Consider the following 23,378-nt stretch of genomic DNA (forward strand, 5'->3'; position numbering starts at 1 on the left):
ACAACACCCTGACAAGTACAAAAACAGTTAAGCTAGGTTTCATTGGTAAAGACATACCAAACGCGATAGTTTTAGACTTTGTAAGGCTCCCAGTCGATTTTTATATTCCTCCTCTGCGCCAATGCCTAAAATGCGGCAGGCTTGGCCACATCAAAAAGCCTTGCAAATCCAAAGAGAGGTGCATCAACTGCGGCCTCCCGGAATGTGACGAAGATACGTGCGTCAAAAAATGTGTTCTCTGTGCAAGCACAGAACATATTTCAACTGACAAGGCAAAATGCTTAGATTGGCAGAAAGAACGAACCATAAACTGGGTAAAAAACGTCTCAAAAATGACTAGGCGTGAAACTCTTGAAACATCTTCGCGGACAGGCCCAACCGCTTTGACATCCTAGCAATCGACGACGAGGAATTTCCGAAACTCCCGGACACAAACAACACCACGAAAGACAGGGACCGAACGAAAAAACAGGAAACTTACCAAAGTCAGATACAGCACCATTGCTCTAAGAGGTAGCGCGGAGGAAAAAAGCAAAAGACCGTCCAACGAACATAGGGAAAATAAACAAATGGAACCAGTCTACAATCTTCCAGAATACCTTAGAGAAATAGAAAGACTTTCACAAGCTACTGGAAATTTTACAAAAGGAGGGGGTTAGGGAACATCTGGAAGGGGCCTTAGATAAACTGACCAAACTGAAAGAAAAATTTCATGCCAATGCACTAAACGAGGACATTGTAGCTATACAAACAGGGACCGTAGTCCCACCAAACTAAGACATCATGACTGGCGCAATGAAAATTATGCAATACAACTGTCAATCCCTAAAGGCAAACATTAATATAGTAGAATATTATCTCAATCACAACGAAATAGAGATAGCCTGCTTGAGCAAGGTCTTTTCAAACCATGAACAACCACATAGAAACATCATACATTATAATATTCTGGAAAAAAATAGAAATGACGAAATGACGGATATGGGGGCGTCGCCATATTAAAAAAAACAATGATATTTCATAAAATCAACTATCGTACTGACAACGACATACTTATTGTCCGCCCCACCAACCTCAAACCAAATTTAGTTATATGTGCAGTTTACTTCCCACATTCGATTTTAATAGAGCCATTCAAAGCAGAAATGGATTTGTCGACAACCAGGAAAATGTACTTATACTCGGCGATTTCAATGCCAGAGCTAGGATCTGGGGGGACTAATTTCATTTATTTTTGCAGGTTCTTTGCATAAGCGACAATTTTAATTTACAATCTATTACGATACCAAGGTATTTAATAGAATCTACGTTTTCAATTTCTGAATTATTTATTTTGAGAGTACCAATATCGGAAACATTCTTTCTAGTTATTAACATGTATTTAGTTTTTTCGATATTAAGTTTAAGTTTGTTAGCGCACAACCAAATATAAAGGGCATTTAAGTCACTTTGTAATTTATTTCTTAAATCATTTTCGTTTCTACCACTTATCCAAATTAGTGCATCGTCAGCAAACAATTTTATTGAACTATATTTCAAAATTGAATTAATATCATTAATGTAAGTGTTGAATAAAATTGGAGCGAGGACAGAGCCTTGTGGAAGCCCAACCCTAAAATCTACTTCATCTGACAACGATGAGCCAATGATTGTTCTTTGTTTACGGTTGCTTAAAAAACTTTTAAACCAGTCTAGTTCTAAACCTTGAATGCCTATATCTGATAATTTTTTCACTAGTATATTTATATCTATGGTTTCAAAAGCTCTTTTAAGATCAACAAAAACTGCTAAAATCGACATTTTATTACTAAGATCATCTTTCCATTCAGCTAAAACCATATTTAATGCTGTTTAACAGGAATGATTTTTTCTAAAGCCTGATTGTTGATGTATAAGTATCTTATTTTTTCTAAGTACTGAACCAATTGTTTCTTTACCACAAGTTCTAAAATTTTTTCATCGCTGGGCAATGAATTTATGGGCCGTAACTCCTCTGCTTTAATAGTATTTTTAACTTTCTCTATGGGAACAATTATTGAAGTTTTCCACATACTAGGCACTATGCCACTACTTAAACTTTCATTTACTATTTGAGAATAGAAGAAGCCTAAATAGGGGGTTGCATCTTTCACCACACCATCCGATAACAATTTTTTTCCACCTCTCACAGCTTTGAACTTACTGACAAGTTCAGCGATGTCATCTGATCCAACTTTGATAAATTTAAAAACTCAGTTTCTTTGATTAGTTATATATACTTCTCTATCAAATATTATTACAAATATCAGTAATACTATCAACAAAATATTTATTTAAGTTGACAGCAATCTCCGATTCGCCATTGTATATTTGACCGTTTATTACAATCTTCTTTCTTGATGTATCATCTTTTCCCATACTTATGGCCTGTTTTAAATATTTCCACATCATTTTGCTATCATGACAATTTTTATTTATATTATATTCCATATACTTAACTTTTTTAATTTTTACCAACTGTTTGTATTTATTTTTTATATACCGGTATTCGTCCCAGTTTCCTGAGATTTGACCCAGCTTGAAAAGTTCAAATTTGAATTTGTTCATATTGGCTAGCTCGTTGTCATACCATTTATTATGTATTTTTAAATGCACTACTTTTTCTCTGGTAAGATTTTGCATGATATTTAAAATGCTATTATTAATCAGCAAAACCTTACTCTCTAAATCAATATGATCAAAATTACTGAAATCACACAGACGCAGTTGGTTAACCCTCTGCGAATGACGTGGTAGTCTTACAGACACCAATAAACAGAAAAATAGATTTTGCGCCGTTATTTTACACACTTCTCCTCACGCTCTCTCTTTATTGCATACTCATGCGTAAGTTAATGTGTTGAAAGCGATTGAACGGAGCACATGCGTTGTTTTGAGCGCAAAAGTGTCTACGAGTCTACCACGTCAGTTTTAAGGTAGGTGTCTGGGAGACAACCATCTCAGTATTTAAGTCAAAATTTTTTTGCGTCACCTTAAGGTAGGTGTCTGGGAGACAACCATCTCAGTATTTAGGTCATAATTTTTTAGCGTCCGCGTCAGTGATGTTGTTTCTATATCTTATATTTCTAGTTTATTTTCTTCTGACGGATTACTCAGGCATTAATGATCTCCCTCACTGTTGTAAGACAACGTCATCCGGGACTTTTAAAAGACGCGTATAAGCTTTGGAAAGCCTAACTATAAAACGCATATCGGCATGTTTGACATGAAATATCTTTTTATTTAACCGATGAATTTTTGTTTTTTTTTGAAAGATTGATGAAGTTTAATGTACACTAAAATAAGTAAAAGCTTTTGTTGGAAAAAAATATAATATGGAATATATTGTTGTTGGTTTTTTATAGATATACATTTTTCAGGGTCAATTTGAGCCATGTAAATAAATACCGTTTAAAATGAATTGACTTTTTGAATTATAAAAAAAATACAATAAATAAAAATGTTTACCTTGGAGCTTAAAACAGGAATGCTTTCAATACGTTTGCAAAATTAGACGAGAAAATATAAGCTATTGTAATGGTGTCTGGTGGACTACCACGTCATTGGAATAGGGAAACTTAATCCACGTCAGTCGCAGAGGGTTAAGAAGTGATTCATTATTATAATACTCCCATGAGGTTATTTTTCTAATACTTCTCATTTTTAACTACTGGACTACTTTTAATTTTAAATTGGATTGTTTCATGATCAATTATTTGATGTTCATCTAACCTTTCGCAAACAATATCATTATTATCCGAAAATAGTAAATCGATTTTTGTTCTAGATATACACGTTATACGAGTATCGAAATAAATTTTTTGATACATAGAGTATGATTTAAACAGATCAATTAGTTGTGTACTATATGTGAATGTATTATTTAAATTAATATCAACACAAACATGCAGAGGCAATAACCTACATAACATAATATACGAACATAACTTATGTCTAAATGACTGTTCGCCCACTTTCCAATCAGACTTAACGTCAAACACAGGATCAGTTCTAGACCTATCGTTTTCCAACTGCAGCATACCCTTTAAGTGGAAAGTAGACAATGTCAGGTTGCACGGAAGTCACCACTTTCCTATCATCATTGAAACTGTCGCAATCACAATCACCCTTATCGCGAAGTTCACGCGGAAAAATGTTCGCCTTCACTTTTTTTGTTCGGGTGAACTTTTGTTCGCCCGAAATTGCCGATAGGCGGAAAAAGTTCACCCGAACAAAAAGAGTGAAGGCGAACATTTTTCCGCGTGAACTTCGCGATAAGGGTGATTGTGATTGCAACAGCTGACGCTCTATTGTTAACTAGCAGTGAACAAATAATTTACTTGCAATTGTGTAAATTTTGTAAAGAAGCATATATTTCCTTTAAATACAACAAAAATAGAAATAAAAAATGTATAAAATAATGTTTAGTATTGCACTTAGGTTGGTATTAATTGGGCGCTAGGAGAATATAAATGTGAAAGTGATTCGGAGGCAATTAAGGGACAGTTGTAACCCTTTGAAGCTAAATGATTCAGTGTAAGCTAAAAACTACTATTTTCAGCACTTTTGAATAACAAGTTATATTTTTGTCAATTCGCTTTCGCCAATATTACAGGGTAAACAAGCCGGCATTCTAATATTTGCTAGATATCTTACCAACTCCTTGCCCCCATTGAGGCACAAATTTGGAGTTCCACCAATTGTAACGTTGAGTACATGTGTTCGTTTTTTCGCATAGGGAAAGGCGTTCTAAAGGACCAAGGAGTGAATCTTAGCCAATCTTGTTTCAGCGAGGTGCTCCACATTTTGGAACCGTTGCTTTGACCACAATGGATAACTTGGCCGACTGATACGTTGTCATAAAAAAGAGAATTTAAATACTTAGCAATACAGGAATTTCACTTTTTTTCCACTCAGCTTCCGATTGTGCATTATTTATTGATTTATTTCTAATAATAAAAGTACATATAATTATACGAGTACCAAATTTCAAAACAAAAAATTACTTACATTTTGTTTTCCTCTCGTTCGCCTGTAAAATATAAGTGAACTAATTTGGGTGTTCATTTCGCCCGAACAAGGAGTTGCCGATAAGGTGAAATCTTTTTCGAACACGAAAAATTGTTTCGCCACCATCTGCGATAGGGTGAACAAAAACTGTGAATATTTTCGGGCGAAAAAAAACTCGCGATAAGGGTGAATGTCCCGCATAAAGTTCCGCTCCAACAAAAAGCTCATCGAAAATCTGAACACATGGAAATAGAACCGGACATTGACGAAATCCACCTAAAATTTAACCAGGAAATTAAAGCTGCAAGGCATGTCATCAAAAAAATAAATCTCCCAAAGTCTAGTGGAACGAAACCGTGGCAAAAAGTTATCGATTCCTTAAAATTGCCTATCAAAAAGTTAAACGTCAACCCTCCCCGGGTAATTTTCAAGTTCTTCAGGACACCAAAAAGGAGCATAAAAAAGTTGCCAAAAAAACCAACGCTGAAAGCTTCGAATTAAAAATTAAAGAACTCATTGAAAACCCAACAACAAAAGATTCCTGGAGATTTGTAAAGGCATTAAGAGGAGATTTCAAAAACTCTAACAAATTTGAATGGTCCCCAGACAATGACAAGGATTACCTACAAATCCTAAAGGACCAAGTACCCATTTCCGAAACAATACCAATATACAGTGAAACAATCCCAGAAAATTCGCTTGCAATCAGCTTTGATGAACTAAAATCCATTCTGCTGAAAAAGAAGTCAGCCGGTGGGGTTGACGGGATAACATATGCCATGTTGAGAGCCTTACCGGATCCAACACTCAACAACATCAGAACAGTACTTAATAACGTTTTCCTAACAAAAAAACATCCCTGAAAAGTGGCGTACCACCAAGATAGTCCCGATCCCTAAGAAAGGAAAGGATCTAAGTGATCTGAACAACTTCAGGCCTATAGCCCTCATACCCGGCTTTATCAAATGCATATTATCGTCCTCCTACTTCAGGAGGGATTTTTAAAAAATAATAAGAATTTTGTATGGTTAGTTACAGAATGTAAAATTGACACCAAACTCAGAAACCAAACTGCCTTTATTTTCCACAATTGCTCTTATTTATAATTTAATTTAATATTTACAATATAAGCGTTGCTTCGGATTTGCCCTTGAAAACTGATGCGTGAGAAATGGAATGTTTATTCAATGTAATCTACAATTTCAAAATTACTTACTTTACTATTCCTGACATACTGCCATATTTTTGAATCTATATTTTCATATGTAACATTATCAATATTTGTTTGATTTTCAAATGTAACTAAATAAATTCCATCTACTTCCTGATTATTGATAATATGCTTCCCTGAAACTAATATAGCACCCTGTTTTATTTCATCTATTTGTTTATTGCCTTCTTTAATTTTTTTACATTTAGCTTTATTTCCAGTTAAAATATCTGACAAGCAACTATTTGTATTATTAATTTTACAATAGGTATTTATCAATTCTTTTTTACAATTTTCAACATTAACATATTTGTCGTTACATTTTGCAATTTCTTTTGCAATTAATAGCTTACCATCTATTTGGGCAATTGGCCTTACTTCACACAATTTACAATCAAATATAATTTTTAGATATTTTATGTAAATAACTATTATATCTTCATTTTGCAATATTTTAAAAGTAGATACGTCTATTATATTTGATATCGCTAGAGCAATTAGTGATACAATTATTACTGGTATCATCTAAAAATGTATAGTTAAGATTTTATATTATCTTTATGCACTATTCTATTTCTTTGATTAATCCTAACCCTATTGCCTAAATCCTCCTTTACTATCTGTTTCCTATACCTAGGTCTTAATTTATTTCTCTCTCCTATGATTTTTTCGTATATAATATCACCACATGAATACGTTTTTATTTTCTGTCTAACATTTTTTCTTGCGCCAGTACTAATTTTTGTGGCACAGTATCATGTTTAATTTTATTATAAAGTACCTCAAAAGGTTTATTCTCAATTACGGAATGTATAGTTTTATTGTATTGTTGAACCGCTCTATATACTGATTCAGAAAAACTGATCAAATCATATACCTGCTTCATACATCTCGCAATCTCAATTATCGTTGAATGAACTCTCTCAACCTGTCCATTTGTAGTAAATCCTGGTTCATTATCTAGTGTTATCATCTTTACATTAGGGAAACCCTGTAATATCTCCAATACTTTATCTTCCAACTCAGTCTTATCCTCAATTCGTTTAATAATCAAAAACTTTGAATATGCGTCAATACATGTAATAAATTTCAAAGATTGAGCATAAAATATATCCATATGAATCTGTATTCCTTCTCATCAGGTACAGGAGCCTCCCCAATCGGTATTTTCCTCGGGTGCCTATCATATTTATTTCTATTACAAATATCGCAGTTTCTAATATATTCTCTGAATTGCTTATGCATTTCAGGCCAATAGTACATCTTACAAATTTGCTTTATATTTTCTTCAAAACTTCTGTGTGCTCTGTTATGTGTTTGTTCTATTATCGCACCTTGGTCCTCCCTGTTTGTTACATCTATAGGAAAATTCCTGGCATACAAAAATTTATTTGTAAAAGTTTCCTTTAACTTAGTTTTAATCTCATAGAGATCTTCTGGTGTACAGTGAATTCCAATCACAAGACTGGGTTGTATAAATTCCTTTAAAATTGTTATCAAATTTTCCACCGTATCGTATTCAATAAGATGTCTTGTCCTACCAAAGTTTATCACTGACTCATGTATGGTAAAACGTCCTTTACTCAGCAATATCTGCTGTTTAAACTAATTCAACGGTTTTTTTGTCTCCGGAATTTCCACATTATCTAAGCTTTCCGCAGAATGCTGCGTAGCACGATCTGATGAGTCATCAGATACCTGATTTAAATGTTGCCTAGACAACGCATCCGCTACTATATTCACTTTACCTGGCTTATAAATTATTTTTGGAGCATATTCCTCGATTATAGTGTGCCATCTTTTCATTTTAACATTAGGGTTTCTGTGAGAAACCGAAAAAGATAATGGCTGATGATCTGTGTGAATCTCCAGATCTGATACCCCATAAAGGTAATTCCTTAAAGTTTTTAATGGCCAACCTATGGCATAAAGCTCATTTTCGTTTGTCGCATAATTTCTTTCTGTCGAATTTAATGTTTTTGATATAAAAGTAATGGGCTTTCCTTCCTGACTTAATACTCCTCCCAATGCGTCATTTGAGGCATCTGTTGCCAATATAAATTTTTTTGTAAAATCCGGCTGAGTTAGTTCGACTTGGTTTGCAAGTAATTTCTTTAATCTTTCAAAAGCCATTATTGCGTCTTGTTCTAATCTAACATGTGACACATGTCCATTTTCCCTGATAAATGCTTCGTCAATGGTTTCGCTATCGCTGCATAATCTTTAATAAATTTTCTATAATAACCTGTCATCCCCAGAGAACTACGAAGTTGTTTCACTGTTTTAGGTAATGGATACCCCGAAATTGTTTCGATCTTTTCCGGATCGGTTTTAATAATATTGTTAGCTACAATATACCCTAAAAATTCTACTTCCTTTCTGTAAAATTTCGATTTTTCCAATGAAATTTTCATATTTGCTTTCTTCAACGTATGAACAACCGTCTTTAAATGCTCCGTGTGCTCCGTAAATGTTTTGGAAAACACAATGATATCATCTATATATACGTGACAAAATTTGCCAATGTAATCCCTAAGAACGTTATCCATAGCTCTTTGAAAAATTCTAGGTGCGTTTTTCAGTCCATTTTTAGAAATTCATACTTACCGTTATTAACTGAAAATGCTGTCTTTTCCACATCACTATCCTTCATCAAAATTTGATGAAATCCCGACTCAAGGTCAATTGTAGAAAAGTATTTAGAACCCCCCAAATTAGACAGTATGACATTGCTGTCTGGAATTGGATATTTATCCGAAACTGTTACTTCATTTAATTTTTTGAAGTCCACAACCATCCTCAACTTTTGTGTACCATCTTCATTTATGCCCTTTTTTGGTACAACCCAGATGGGTGAATTGTATGGGCTTTTACTTGGACGAACCACACCATCTTGCAACAAAACCCTGATCTCCTCATTAACAAAGCTATTTGCACCTAGCGGATATTGATACTGCTTACTCCAAACCGGAGTATTAGTCGTAGTACGAATCTCCGCTCTAACATCTGTCCTAAACGGTAAATTCATATCTATTCCAGAATGAATTTTCTTAATTTCCGGTATTATTTCCTTTTCCATAATTATTGTTAATAATATGTTGTTAATTGTTAATTGACCCTTTCCTACTACAAGGTTTGTAATTATCTTCTGTATTGCCGGAACATACATCGGCTGGTGCTTCAAAGGATTCTTCCTCCAAAGTAATTGTATTCAACACTCCTTTTACACTATTTACGTTGTCGGATAATTCAACGACTGGCTTTTCAGGATCTTCTCCCGAATTTTTTGTATTCAAATTATTTTTATTAAAGTGTTTTATTTTAAAATTTGCCGGAATTCTCTCCGGCTGGCGTCTCAGGATTTCTTTGCCCCGAGTGTTTTTCTTTTTATCTTCCTTTCTTTTGCCGGCATTACCATCGGCTGGCACTTTAGAAGTCCTTGCTCCCAAAGTATTTTCATTTTCTAAATTTTCCTGTCGGTCGGATTCACTTCCCAAGTTAAATATTTCTTCTCTTTATCGTTATTTATTATCAACCTCTTCTTTTCAAGATTAATTACCGTTTTTATATCTCTCAAGAACTTATATCCGATTAGCAAATCTGCTTCTAAATTTTCAATTTCATAAAAAACTTGCTTTTTACCGAACAAAGTTATAAAATGATAGTAACGTATTATTGAATAGCCGTTAATTGTTTTAACTCTTTTTTGTATAGCCAGTTCATTTCTATTCTTGTAAATACCTGACTTTATATAACAGCTAGTTGCTCCTGTGTCAACTAAGATTTTAAAATTTTTACCTATTGCCCTGTCATACAAAAAGATGTATGGCAAAGCTAATTTTGGTTTAAAAAATGATCCTCATTTATATTATTGACACGGAATGCCTTATTGGGCGGTTGCACGGTCTGCTGCGTGCTTCCATGTGGTCTTTTTTCTATATTACCAGTTTGATTGTTATTACTTTGGTAATTATAAGCAGGTTTTAGCTGCGGCCGATTTTGTACCCTGATGCTGGAATCAACATCCATTGGGGTCGGTCGTGGTTGCACCCTTTGTAATGAACATTGTAGAAATAGCTAAGTATCCGAGGGAAAGGAAGCTAACACCGTAATTCTTCATCAGAATCTGTCTACAAACACTCTGAATTGATTTCGTTCGAGTTAGAGATATCTTTTTTTATGTAATCCCTATGCGTAGTTGAGCAAAACCAACCGGAAAAATACACCTAATAAAAAATTTACCAAAAATAAAAATGGTAACATATAAGAAGTACCAAAACAAAACTAAGCGAACTGGTATACTAAAAAGCATAAATGTAATCTACTACAATTTTCCAATTGGTACACACCAAATGTCATTACCATATGGCGGATATATGGTTTAGACAGGAAAGAGAGTGAGCTGTCAATCAGAATGAGCAGCCTCCTTCTTTTCCAATTGGACCAGCAAGGAGAACGGATGTGCAGTGAAAACATATTAATTATCATAAAGTTAAAATAAAGTTTCTAAGTTCAAGTCACGCGTTAATATTGAAAAACCAGCAATAGTTTAACAACTAAAAAGTTGTAGTGAAAAACAACCAGAAGAAATTATCACAGTGTTTGGCAACTCGACTTATTCCGTCGAAAATCTTTGAAAGCCACTTTTAAGTCGATGATGAGATGAAACCACAACCGGCATAAATCCAAAGACTTTGCAGCCTCATCTTCAACACCTACCAGGAAAAGTTTGATAAACAACCAGGATAAGTTCTAGAAGAATTCATATTTATATTTTATTAAAAGAAATCATCGTGTAAATAGGAAAAACGTGATTCTATAATCAGATTCTCCTGGGCATGATATTCGCCTTTGTATACCATAACTTACTATTTCTGCTTAAATAGCATATATAAGTGTTGCGCTAGCGAAATTTATAATAAACATAATTTCTATTTGGATAATCTTTCGATTAATACTTACCGTGACAATCAATACTTACCTTAAATAATTTAAGCTGTACCTAAAAACATTACGACATATTTGATTCATTTGCATTTGATAAGCTGTACCTAAAAACATTACGAAATATTTGATTCATTTGCATTTGATAAGCTGTACCTAAAAACATTATGAAATATTTGATTCATTTGCATTTGATTCCAAATTGATCTGAAGCGTCAAACTACATTTTACAACAAAAAAAAAATATATGCATACACATATTCCATTGCTTAGTAAAAACTGAATGTTAGTTATATGCCTTATGCATACACTTTCATATATACATGTTAAAAATTAAGGTGATGTACAAACACATATGTATGGAAATCTTCACCCACTTGTTCTCCACTAATCTCCTCAACATTGTTGTTTTCAGTTTTTTTTTGCGATTTCTTCTGTAAATTCCGGACAGAAAAAACTTTCATGGTCAATGTCATATTGGTCATTTACAAAGAGATGTAATCTCATAATTTGTTTCTAAGCAATTCTTCTCAAGCTCTGTGAGCATATACCTCCTTCTATATATCAAGTTAATGTACGCATATTAGACTGTTAAAAAAAAAAAAATCGTTATAGTGACCTGGCGAATTTGAGAGCTTGTGGCTCCGTATAAAGCTTATTTTTCTTAATCATACTTAACCACATAAAACTCGTAAGTTCAGTTATAAAAAAAAAAAAAAAAAAAAGTCATGGGTTGCCTTAATAATTAAATGATGGAAAACTTTTATCATAAACTAGCAACAACGACGATCAAGGAAGGCCTTCTACGCATCATCGATAATAATGTAAGTACTTTGTATTAATCTTATGTATCATATTTAAGTTTTCCATAATTTTTCAATTTAATTTATATATGTGTGATATGAAAGCAAATTGTGGTGGAATCCCGTAAAGAGTAACTTTTAAATTGTTTATATATACGTGATTCCGAAAAGCCAAATTTGAGTTTCAGAACACCAATTTGTATGGTTTAATACGGTGAATAGATATTCTCGGAATTTCCTTCACCTTATTAACGATGCAATGGCAATTTTTGTTTTTTTACTTTGTTTATCTTTGAACACTATCCACATTACGTTCCTTATATATGACCAGTCGTCTTATTATTTAAGATCAGTAATAAAGTCTTTCAATTTTTGCTATACATTACCTTATATTGATAACTTTTATTGGACGACACTGTATTGGAATTTTTCATCAAGTACATACCTCACCATATAGATCGAAGCAGCTGAGCTTTTTTTTGCATTTTTTTTGGTCTTCGTTTGCATACATATATAGGTGCATAATGTTGTTACATTGATACATATGACAACCAAAAGTAGGTCACGGAGCACATATGTGCAATAAACAATGTTGAGGTAGATCAGGGATTGGGCTACCACCAAAAAAATCATGTTAGCAATTATATGATCATATCTAATTGAATTCTAGAAAACATTGTAAATTGAATAAATAAACTTATTGTTAGGTCCAAGGTGGTTTCCTATTTTTGAAAGATACATTTGTATACCGAAAATTACTATATTAAACACAGTTACTATGAATTCACTCAAACGTTAACTTTGGAATTTTTGTAACGTTTTGTTTGCATTCCTCTATCAGGACTTTCTTGTAAATTCTTTAACAAATTAGTTTTAGATTAGTACGATTAGAGTAGGAATGCTTTATGTAACAATATTGTAAAGTAAAACAAAAAAAGAAACAGAAATATATGTAAAGATTAAAGGTTGTTGAATTTAAACATTCAACTCTAAAAATGAAAATCATGGAGTGCTAATTTAGGAACAAATGTTTTCCGGGTAATAGTGTGAAAGGGTAAGTTGAACTAAGGGGCCTTATAAACATACATTTTAGGCGCTTAAAGGCCAAGGCAGGGAGGGCATGGAAGCGCGAGCGCAATTACACCAGTGCAGCTTTCTGTGTACGAACATATTTAGTTTCCGTATTTTCAAATGATCCGATTCCAATCGATCACACCATCCACCCTTATCATTAGATCTTTTCCAATACATTATCCACGGGTATAAAATAATTTTTTTAATAATCAAAAAAAAAAAAAAAAAATTAGGGGCTCTGTAATAGCAATGTAATGACGGAGATCTTAAGGAAGAGGTCGCGAACCCCCCAACCACTGATTGTTAGCCACAAAGACGGGCCCCGAAAGACCTCGCTCCCGAGGATCAAAACCTTAAATAATCTTATGTAGACAGACGAAATACCCCTTTAATGTCAGCTTTCAATTCGTAACTTTATACCCACAAAAAGCGTTGACATGGCAAAAATAGATACGCACTAGTGTGGAGACAAACGAGAATATAAGAACCATAAAAAAGAAAACTTTTTTGGAAATATGCAATACCATTACAAAATGGCGCGCAAGTGTGGGGACGGTGTGTGGCAAGAAAAATCCATTATCAACCTTCGGGTTACAAAACGACTTCTGTTAAAATGCCAACATCGTTGCTTCAGCCCGTGGCTATGTATTTTTCTAACTTTGTAATAAAATCAAATGAAGATTTCATAGTATACCAATCCTTAAATAACTTTGTTAAGAGACCTGAGGTATTAAAATAAATCACAGATCCTCGCTGGAACTTCGACTGCCTGGCGTATTAAAGACCAGACAGATTTCGACCACTTGGCTCTCTGTAGTTTCTTTTTAACTCCTTTAGGGATTTAGCTAAGTTAATCTAAATTTTCGCAGGTATCAGTGAGTTTGCCAAGTTTAAAAAAAGAAAACATTTTAAAGACATTTGTTGTTTCGGATTTACTAGATTTTAGCTCCAGGTAGCAAGGTTTAGTCCAACAATATCTTGAAGTCAAAACCAGCGGAATTATAACAATTGTAAACTCACAAGTCATAGCCCAGTTAACTATCCTTTATATCCCTTGTTTGTACACTGGTGTATTCTTACTTATCCTTCACAAAATACCAATTACGGAAAACATTGTAACAGGTTATTAATATTTAAAGTTAATAAAATTATTTTTCTTGAGTTCTTTATAAGTTTTCGTTGATGAAATGGCAGTTGTACATAGCAACGAGAATTTGTCAGCTATTGTTGACAACGATATGTGTGCGTGCACAATTTGTCTTCAGGACATGAAACCCGGACAAGACTGTTTGATAACGCTGTGCAATCACGTTTATCATAACCAATGCATTACAAATTGGCTAAGCAATTCTCAGGAATGCCCTTGTTGCAGGCGAACCTGCAAGCAACGGGATCTAAAAAAACTTAATTTAAAGCCAAGCTCACAAGAACAACCTCAAGTGGCTAATTCCCACAATTCAGCTCGTGGTAGAGGTAAAGCTCAAGGAGCTGTGCCACGATATAACATGAGACGACCTAATCGTAGACTTTATGCAGCAAATGCAGAAGAAGTATCAAACTTAAGTGAAAATGACCGAAATCTTTCCCTTCCCGTAACCAATGTCCATAATTCACCAACCATTAAAGATAATAACAACGTACCGCATTCGGCACCAAACAGAGCTCAATCGCGCTCATACCAGCAAAATCAGTACAACCAAAACGTTATGCCGATTCAAAACCAAACTGCAATTGACTATCGACATATTGGACAAATGATTGAGACGACAGTCCAACGGTTGCTCGCGAATCTGAATTTGCAACCGAACCAATCAGGTACCCCACACGGCACTATCGGGGAGAGTCTAGTATCTAATCAGTTACCAATGGGATCCAATACCAATGTAGGATTGTTAAGGCCAGATAGAGTAACTACCACCATTCAAAACTGGCGCATTAGTTTTGACGGTTCATCAACAGGCCTGAGTGTAGAAGAATTTATATACCGAATTCGCTCGCTTACGGCTCTAACGTTAAATAATGATTTCTCAGCGGTCTGCAAAAACCTGCATATTATACTTTCTGGTAAAGCTAAATCATGGTTTTGGCGATATCATAAACCAGTACCTAGAATAGAATGGTCAGCATTTTGTGCAGCGCTTAAGTACGAGTTTAAAGATTATCGTACGAATTATGATATTCGTGAAGAGATTAGGAACCGAAAGCAACGCCCTGGAGAGAACTTTGAGCAGTTCTACGACTCCATCGCTTCAATTGTGGATCGGTTACCCGTTCCTTTAGACGAATCGGAGTTGATCGAAATGATCACCAGAAATTTAAGGTCAGACATACGGCACGAACTTTTATATATTCCCATTCAATCCATAGCACACCTTCGCAAACTTGTGCAAATGCGCGAAAATCTTTTAAGCCAGGAGTCCTATAGACGATTGCCACAAGCTCATACAGTACCGTCCAGACGTAATGTAGCAGCATTGCGTGAAGAAGATGTTGAGGAAGAAACTGGTGACTTGGATGCAAACCCCACATCTTCGGTTGCGGCCATAACGAAACCGCCAAATGTGCTCTTTTGTTGGAATTGCGATACTCAAGGACACGCGTGGGATATGTGCGTTCAAGAGCGCAAAGTTTTTTGCTACGGCTGTGAAGCTAAAAACGTTTATAAGCCTCAGTGCGAAATATGTCTCGCGAGATAAAAAAAACTCGTTGTAGGTGACATTCGAGAAGAAAAGAATGTCACACCAATAATATTACAAAAAACCTCACACACTTTACCGACTAGCTCAGGCCTACCACAACCATTTGACGCTTCTTTGCCCTGTAAAACGTTGGAAGGAAAGAAGAAAGTTGAAGCACCAGATAAAATCCTCTACCCAATTAAACCATTTCATGAGCGCATGCGGAATTACATTCAGACAAAAGCGCGCATCTTCAAAGACTTTCCTCAGAGCTTGGATTCTCATCGCAAACCCCGGAGGTCAACCTTACGATTAAGACAGTTTTGGAAAGCATTACGCGAAACGAAAAAGTATCTGGTTTCAGCAGTTTTAAACGACAAAGACTCGCTTTATTACGCGGAAGTTAAAGTCCTTAATCGCACAGTGTTCGGCTTGCTGGACACTGGAGCAAACATTAGTTGCGTGGGTTCGTCACTCGCAAAAGAAAACTTAGCTGATTGGCCACAATTCAAGAAAATACACTCGAATTTCAAGACAGCAGATGGTAAACCACATCCCGTGGAAGGTAGTATACTCGTTGATATCGAGTATAAAAATCAGGTAAAAAAACTTAATCTTTTTGTCATACCGTCGCTAGTTAAAAATTTGATTTTAGGCGTCGATTTCTGGAAAACCTTTGGCTTAGCGCCAAACATCATTTCTCAAATATCTTTAGATAATTCTGAGAAGGACACGGATACTGGGAGTTTCGACTGCAATTCATGTCTGTTGACCGAGGGTCAAAGTCGACGGCTTGAAGCGGCTAAAGCTATCTTTCCCAACTTTGAAAATTAAGGTTTAGGTAAAACAAGCTTAATTACTCATGATATTGACGTGGGTGATGCGAAGCCAGTTAAGCAACGCTTCTATCCCGTTTCGCCAGCCGTGGAGAAGCTCATATACAAGGAGGTAGACAGAATGCTTGATTTAGGCGTAATTGAAAAATCCAATAGCGCATGGAGCTCGCCAATGCGCATGGTTATTAAGCCAAATAAAGTTCGCTTATGCTAGATGCTAGAAAACTCAACGAAGTCACCTGCAAGGACGCTTATCCACTCCCATCAATAGAAGGTATATTTTCTCGGTTGCCCAAAGCACACATCATAACTAAAATTGATTTAAAAGATGCCTACTGGCAGATACCACTTACAGAACGGTCTAAGGCACTGACTGCATTTACGGTACCTCGTCGGCCTCTGTACCAGTTCATTGTAATGCCATTCGGTTTGTGTAATGCTGCACAGACCATGTGTAGATTAATGGATGAAATTATTCCACCCGACCTAAAACATTGTGTCTTCGGATATCTAGATGACCTCTGTGTTATTTCGGATACTTTTGAATCCCACCATTCGGTTTTGTTACGAGTCGCCGAACAATTTCGCAAAGCAAATTTAACAATAAATATTAATAAAAGTCAATTTTGTGTGAAAAAAATTAAATACATTGGTTATATTATCGGTAATGGTGGCATTGCAACAGACCCAGAAAAAGTAGAATATATTCTTAACTGGCCAACGCCTAAATCATTCAAGCAAGTACGCGGATTTCTTGGTTTGGCAGGGTGGTACAGGCGATTTGTTGAAAATTTCGCGGAAGTCACTTTTCCGATCACTGAGGTCCTTTCGACCAAAAAGAGCTTCTTGTGGACGAATGAAGCACAAGCTGCATTCGAAAAAGTGAAGCGTATGCTTACTACTGCTCCTGATTTGCAAAATCCGAACTTTGAAAAAAAAAAAATGTTTCGTCCACTGCGACGCGAGTGATTTTGGTATTGGCGCTGTCCTAGTCCAGCTCAATGAAAGTGGTGATGAATGTCCAATTGCCTTTATGTCAAAAAAACTAAGCTCCGCACAACGCAAGTATAGCGTAACTGAGCGTGAATATCTTGCTGCTGTACTGGCAATAGAACGTTTTCGCTGTTATTTAGAATTGCAAGAATTCGAGGTAATTACCGATCACTCGAGTCTACTATGGCTAATGCGTCATCCAAAATTAAGTGGTCGATTAGCTAGATGGGTTTTAAAGTTGCAAAGCTTTAAATTTACTATCAGCCACAGGAAAGGCAAAGATAATATAGAACCAGATGCCCTTTCTAGAATGCACGAAGAAGTGAACGCGTTAGAAATGGGTGCACAAATTGATCTTGATTCTTCACATTTCAATGACAAAGATTATGCAGAGTTAAAAGCAAACATTTTTCAAAACTCGGAAAAGTATCCAGATATAAAGATTGTTGATAAATATGTTTATATTCGGACTCAGCATTACGACGGTAATGAGGAAACGGAGCAAGATGCGTGGAAGCTTTGGATTCTTCTAGAACTGCGCCGAGATTTACTATCTCAGGCACATGATGACATGATTGCAGCTCATGGTGGAATCGCTAAGACCTTAGATTTACTTCGTAGGAATTTTTATTGGCCAGGAATGGTAAAAGATGTCAAAGAATATGTAAAAAAATACGATACTTGTAAAATGACGAAAGCGCCAAACGCGACTTTACGACCGCCAATGGGTAATCAAATGATTTCAGAAAAACCCTTCCAACGGCTATATGTCGACATTTTAGGACGTTACCCAAGAAGTAAGTCAGGTAATATTGGTTTACTTATTGTAATGGACCATTTATCTAAATTTCACTGGCTTTGTCCATTAAAAAAATTTACTACCAATCTCATCGTACAGTTTTTAAAAACTCAGATTTTCTGCGTTTACGGGACACCGGAAATTATTGTGAGCGACAATGGTTCTCAATTTAAATCTAATGATTTTGAAGCCTTCCTAACGGAACATGGCGTAAAGCATGTTTTCACAGCCTTGTATTCTCCCCAATCAAACGCTTCTGAACGTGTAAATCGTTCTTTGATAGCGGGTATCAGGGCATATATGAAAGCCGATCACCGTGAATGGGACAGAAATATAAGTGCCATTAGTTGCGCGCTCCGAAATTCCCTACACCAAGCATTACACTGTTCACCCTATCATGCCTTGTTCGGTTTCGACATGATAACACATGGGTCCTCCTACGAACTCTTGAGAAAACTTCAGCAGTTGGATGAGCCGACCACCAGACTGTCCCGCGACGATGAACTTTCCCTAATGAGAACAAAATTAAAGGGAAGGATGACTAAAGCATACGAACAAAACAAGCAACAAAATGATCTCCGATCGAAGCCTGTATCCTTTAGGGTAGGACAAGAAGTTTTCCGTAGGAACTTTTCCCAAAGCAACTTCGAGAAAAACATCAATGCGTAACTCAGTCTATCGTTTCTAAAAGCACGAATTAAAGAAAAAATCGGTAATGCATATTATTTATTAGAAGACCTGCAAGGTAGGCAATTAGGTACGTTCCACGCTGAAGACATACGAAGCTAAGTGTACTCCTTCCAAGCTAATGCCCTGGAAGCAAGTTATCGCATTATCTTGTTTGTAGTGAACTTTGTAGAAATAGCTAAGTATCCGAGGGAAAGGAAGCTAACACCGTAATTCTTCATCAGAATCTGTCTACAAACACTCTGAATTGATTTCGTTCGAGTTAGATATATCTTTTTTTATGTAATCCCTATGCGTAGTTGAGCAAAACCAACCGGAAAAATACACCTAATAAAAAATGTACCAAAAATAAAAATGGTAACATATAAAAAGTACCAAAACAAAACTAAGCGAACTGGTATACTAAAAAGCATAAATGTAATCTACTACAATTTTCCAATTGGTACACACCAAATGTCATTACCATATGGCGGATATATGGTTTAGACAGGAAAGAGAGTGAGCTGTCAATCAGAATGAGCAGCCTCTTTCTTTTCCAATTGGACCAGCAAGGAGAACGGATGTGCAGTGAAAACATATTAATTAGCATAAAGTTAAAATAAAGTTTCTAAGTTCAAGTCACGCGTTAATTTTGAAATCCAGCAATAGTTTAACAACTAAAAAGTTGTAGTGAAAAACAACCAGAAGAAATTATCACAGTGTTTGGCAACTCGACTTATTCCGTCGAAAATCTTTGAAAGCCACTTTTAAGTCGATGATGAGATGAAACCACAACCGGCATAAATCCAAAGACTTTGCAGCCTCATCTTCAACACCTACCAGGAAAAGTTTGATAAACAACCAGGATAAGTTCTAGAAGAATTCATATTTATATTGTATTAAAAGAAATCATCGTGTAAATAGGAAAAATCGTGATTCTATAATCAGATTCTCCTCGGCATGATATTCGCCTTTGTATACCATAACTTACTATTTCTGCTTAAATAGCATATATAAGTGTTGCGCTAGCGAAACTTATAATAAACATAATTTCTATTTGGATAATCTTTCGATTAATACTTACCGTGACAATCAATACTTACCTTAAATAATTTAAGCTGTACCTAAAAACATTACGACATATTTGATTCATTTGCATTTGATAAGCTGTACCTAAAAACATTACGAAATATTTGATTCATTTGCATTTGATAAGCTGTACCTAAAACATTATGAAATATTTGATTCATTTGCATTTGATTCCAAATTGATCTGAAGCGTCAAACTACATTTTACAACAAAAAAAATATATATGCATACACATATTCCATTGCTTAGTCAAAACTGAATGTTAGTTATATGCCTTATGCATACACTTTCATATATACATGTTAAAAATTAAGGTGATGTACAAACACATATGTATGGAAATCTTCACCCACTTGTTCTCCACTAATCTCCTCAACATTGTTGTTTTCAGTTTTTTTTTGCGATTTCTTCTGTAAATTCCGGACAGAAAAAACTTTCATAGTCAATGTCATATTGGTCATTTACAAAGAGATGTAATCTCATTATTTGTCTCTAAGCAATTCTTCTCAAGCTCTGTGAGCATATACCTCCTTCTATATATCAAGTTAATGTACGCATATTAGACTGTTAAAAAAAAACAAAATCGTTATAGTGACCTGGCGAATTTGAGAGCTTGTGGTTCCGTATAAAGCTTATTTTTCTTAATCATACTTAACCACATAAAACTCGTAAGTTCAGTTATAAAAAAAAAAAAAAGTCATGCGTTGCCCTAATAATTAAATGATGAAAAACTTTTATCATAAACTAGCAACAACGACGATCAAGGAAGGCCTTCTACGCATCATCGATAATAATGTAAGTACTTTGTATTAATCTTATGTATCATATTTAAGTTTTCCATAATTTTTCAATTTAATTTATATATGTGTGATATGAAATCAAATTGTGGTGGAATCCCGTAAAGCGTAACTTTTAAATTGTTTATATATACGTGATTCCGAAAAGCCAAATTTGAGTTTCAGAACACCAATTTGTATGGTTTAATACGGTGAATAGATATTCTCGGAATTTCCTTCACCTTATTAACGATGTAATGGCAATTTTTGTTTTTTTTACTTTGTTTATCTTTGAACACTATCCACATTACGTTCCTTATATATGACCAGTCGTCTTATTATTTAAGATCAGTAATAAAGTCTTTCAATTTTTGCTATACATTACCTTATATTGATAACTTTTATTGGACGACACTGTATTGGAATTTTTCATCAAGTACATACCTCACCATATAGATCGAAGCAGCTGAGCTTTTTTTTGCATTTTTTTTGGTCTTCGTTTGCATACATATATACATAGGTGCATAATGTTGTTACATTGATACATATGACAACCAAAAGTAGGTCACGGAGCACATATGTGCAATAAACAATGTTGAGGTAGATCAGGGATTGGGCTACCACCAAAAAAATCATGTTAGCAATTATATGATCATATCTAATTGAATTCTAGAAAACATTGTAAATTGAATAAATAAACTTATTGTTAGGTCCAAGGTGGTTTCCTATTTTTGAAAGATACATTTGTATACCGAAAATTACTATATTAAACACAGTTACTATGAATTCACTCAAACGTTAACTTTGGAATTTTTGTAACGTTTCGTTTGCATTCCTTTATCAGGACCTTCTTTAAAATTCTTTAACAAATTAGTTTTAGATTAGTACGATTAGAGTAAGAATGCTTTATGTAACAATATTGTAAAATAAAACAAAAAAAGTAACAGAAATATATGTAAAGATGAAAGGTTGTTGAATTTAAACATTCAACTCTAAAAATGAAAATCATGGAGTGCTAATTTAGGAACAAATGTTTTCCGGGTAATAGTGTGAAAGGGTAAGTTGAACTAAGGGCCTTATAAACATACATTTTAGGCGCTTAAAGGCCAAGGCAGGGAGGGCATGGAAGTGCGAGCGCAATTACACCAGTGCAGCTTTCCGTGTACGAACATATTTAGTTTCCGTATTTTCAGATGATCCGATTCCAATCCATCGCACCATCCACCCTTATCATTAGATCTTTTCCAATACATTATCCACGGGTATAAAATAATTTTTGTAATAATCAAAAAAAATAGGGGCTCTGTAATAGCAATGTAATGACGGAGATCTTAAGGAAGATGTCGCGAACCCCCAACCACTGATTGTTAACCACAAAGACGGGCCCCGAAAGACCTCGCCCCGAGGATCAAAACCTTAAATAATCTTATGTAGACAGACGAAATACCCCTTTAATGTCAGCTTTCAATTCGTAACTTTATACCCACAAAAAGCGTTGACATGGCAAAAATAGATACGCACTAGTGTGGAGACAAACGAGAATATAATAAACATAAAAGAGAAAACTTTTTTGGAAATAAGCAATACCATTACACCTTTCAATTCTTTGGTCGACATTTCTTTGAGGCTGTTCTTGTGCAAATCTCAGATTAGTATTGAAGTTTCTTCTATGGTTATAATTATTTTGCCCATTATTTGCTGAATGCGAAAAATGGGTCGGTCTACCGAACTGTAAAGCAAAATTTGTTCGCATATTGTTAGACTCCAATTCTTGGGCCTTTGCCAAAGCGTTCGGCAGATCCCTTGGCGACAATAAAAACAGGATATTTGATAAATTCCCATTCAGTCCGGTTATAAATATGCGTAAAGCATCTCGCCTATTCTTGGCCTTAAGTTCCCTAGTGACTGAACTGTGAGTACCGTAGGTCATGATCGTTTTATTTATCAACAACGTTAATTTCTCGTTAACCTTATTATAATAATAAATTATTGAATTAGAGACTTGTCTTAAAATGCTCATATCTTGTTCAATAATGTGGCTGGCCTCTTGTCGGCGTATGCGAAATCTAATCGTGCCAAAATGGCATCAAAATTTAGCACTGTCCCATGATTTGATAGCAAATCTTTGGCTTCCTGGGTAATCTTATTTCTTAATATAGTTAGTACAGCGAAATACCTACGGCTGCCTCTAACGTATAAACTCATTGTGTTATTAGCGGATTCCCTCCAACTAACATACTTATTTTGCTTTCCCGTGAATTCGGGCAAAGACTTTACTATCTCTAAAGACTCCTCGCACTTTATTTGCTGGTTGATGATCTCAGGCTTGTACTCCGCAATGGTAGCTGCCTGAGTCATCCCCTCGTTTTGCCTGCGCAATTCCGCTACCTATAATTTTAATGAAGCGTTAGTCGCGGCTATTAACCTAGCCACTAGGGCTTCATTTTCACTTTCTAACGACATACTTCTAAATACTTGTATC

The 23,378-nt window shown here is 35.1% G+C and overlaps 1 protein-coding gene across 4 annotated transcripts in view; it reads left to right on the forward strand.

Annotated features, from left to right (window-relative positions):
- LOC137234645 (uncharacterized) overlaps window positions 1–23,378 on the forward strand; it is a 359,902-nt gene that overhangs the window by 96,152 nt on the left and 240,372 nt on the right. The window lies entirely within an intron of this gene.

Source organism: Eurosta solidaginis, chromosome X (assembly GCF_040869045.1).
Source record: "Eurosta solidaginis isolate ZX-2024a chromosome X, ASM4086904v1, whole genome shotgun sequence".
NCBI classification, from domain to species: Eukaryota; Metazoa; Arthropoda; class Insecta; order Diptera; family Tephritidae; genus Eurosta; species Eurosta solidaginis.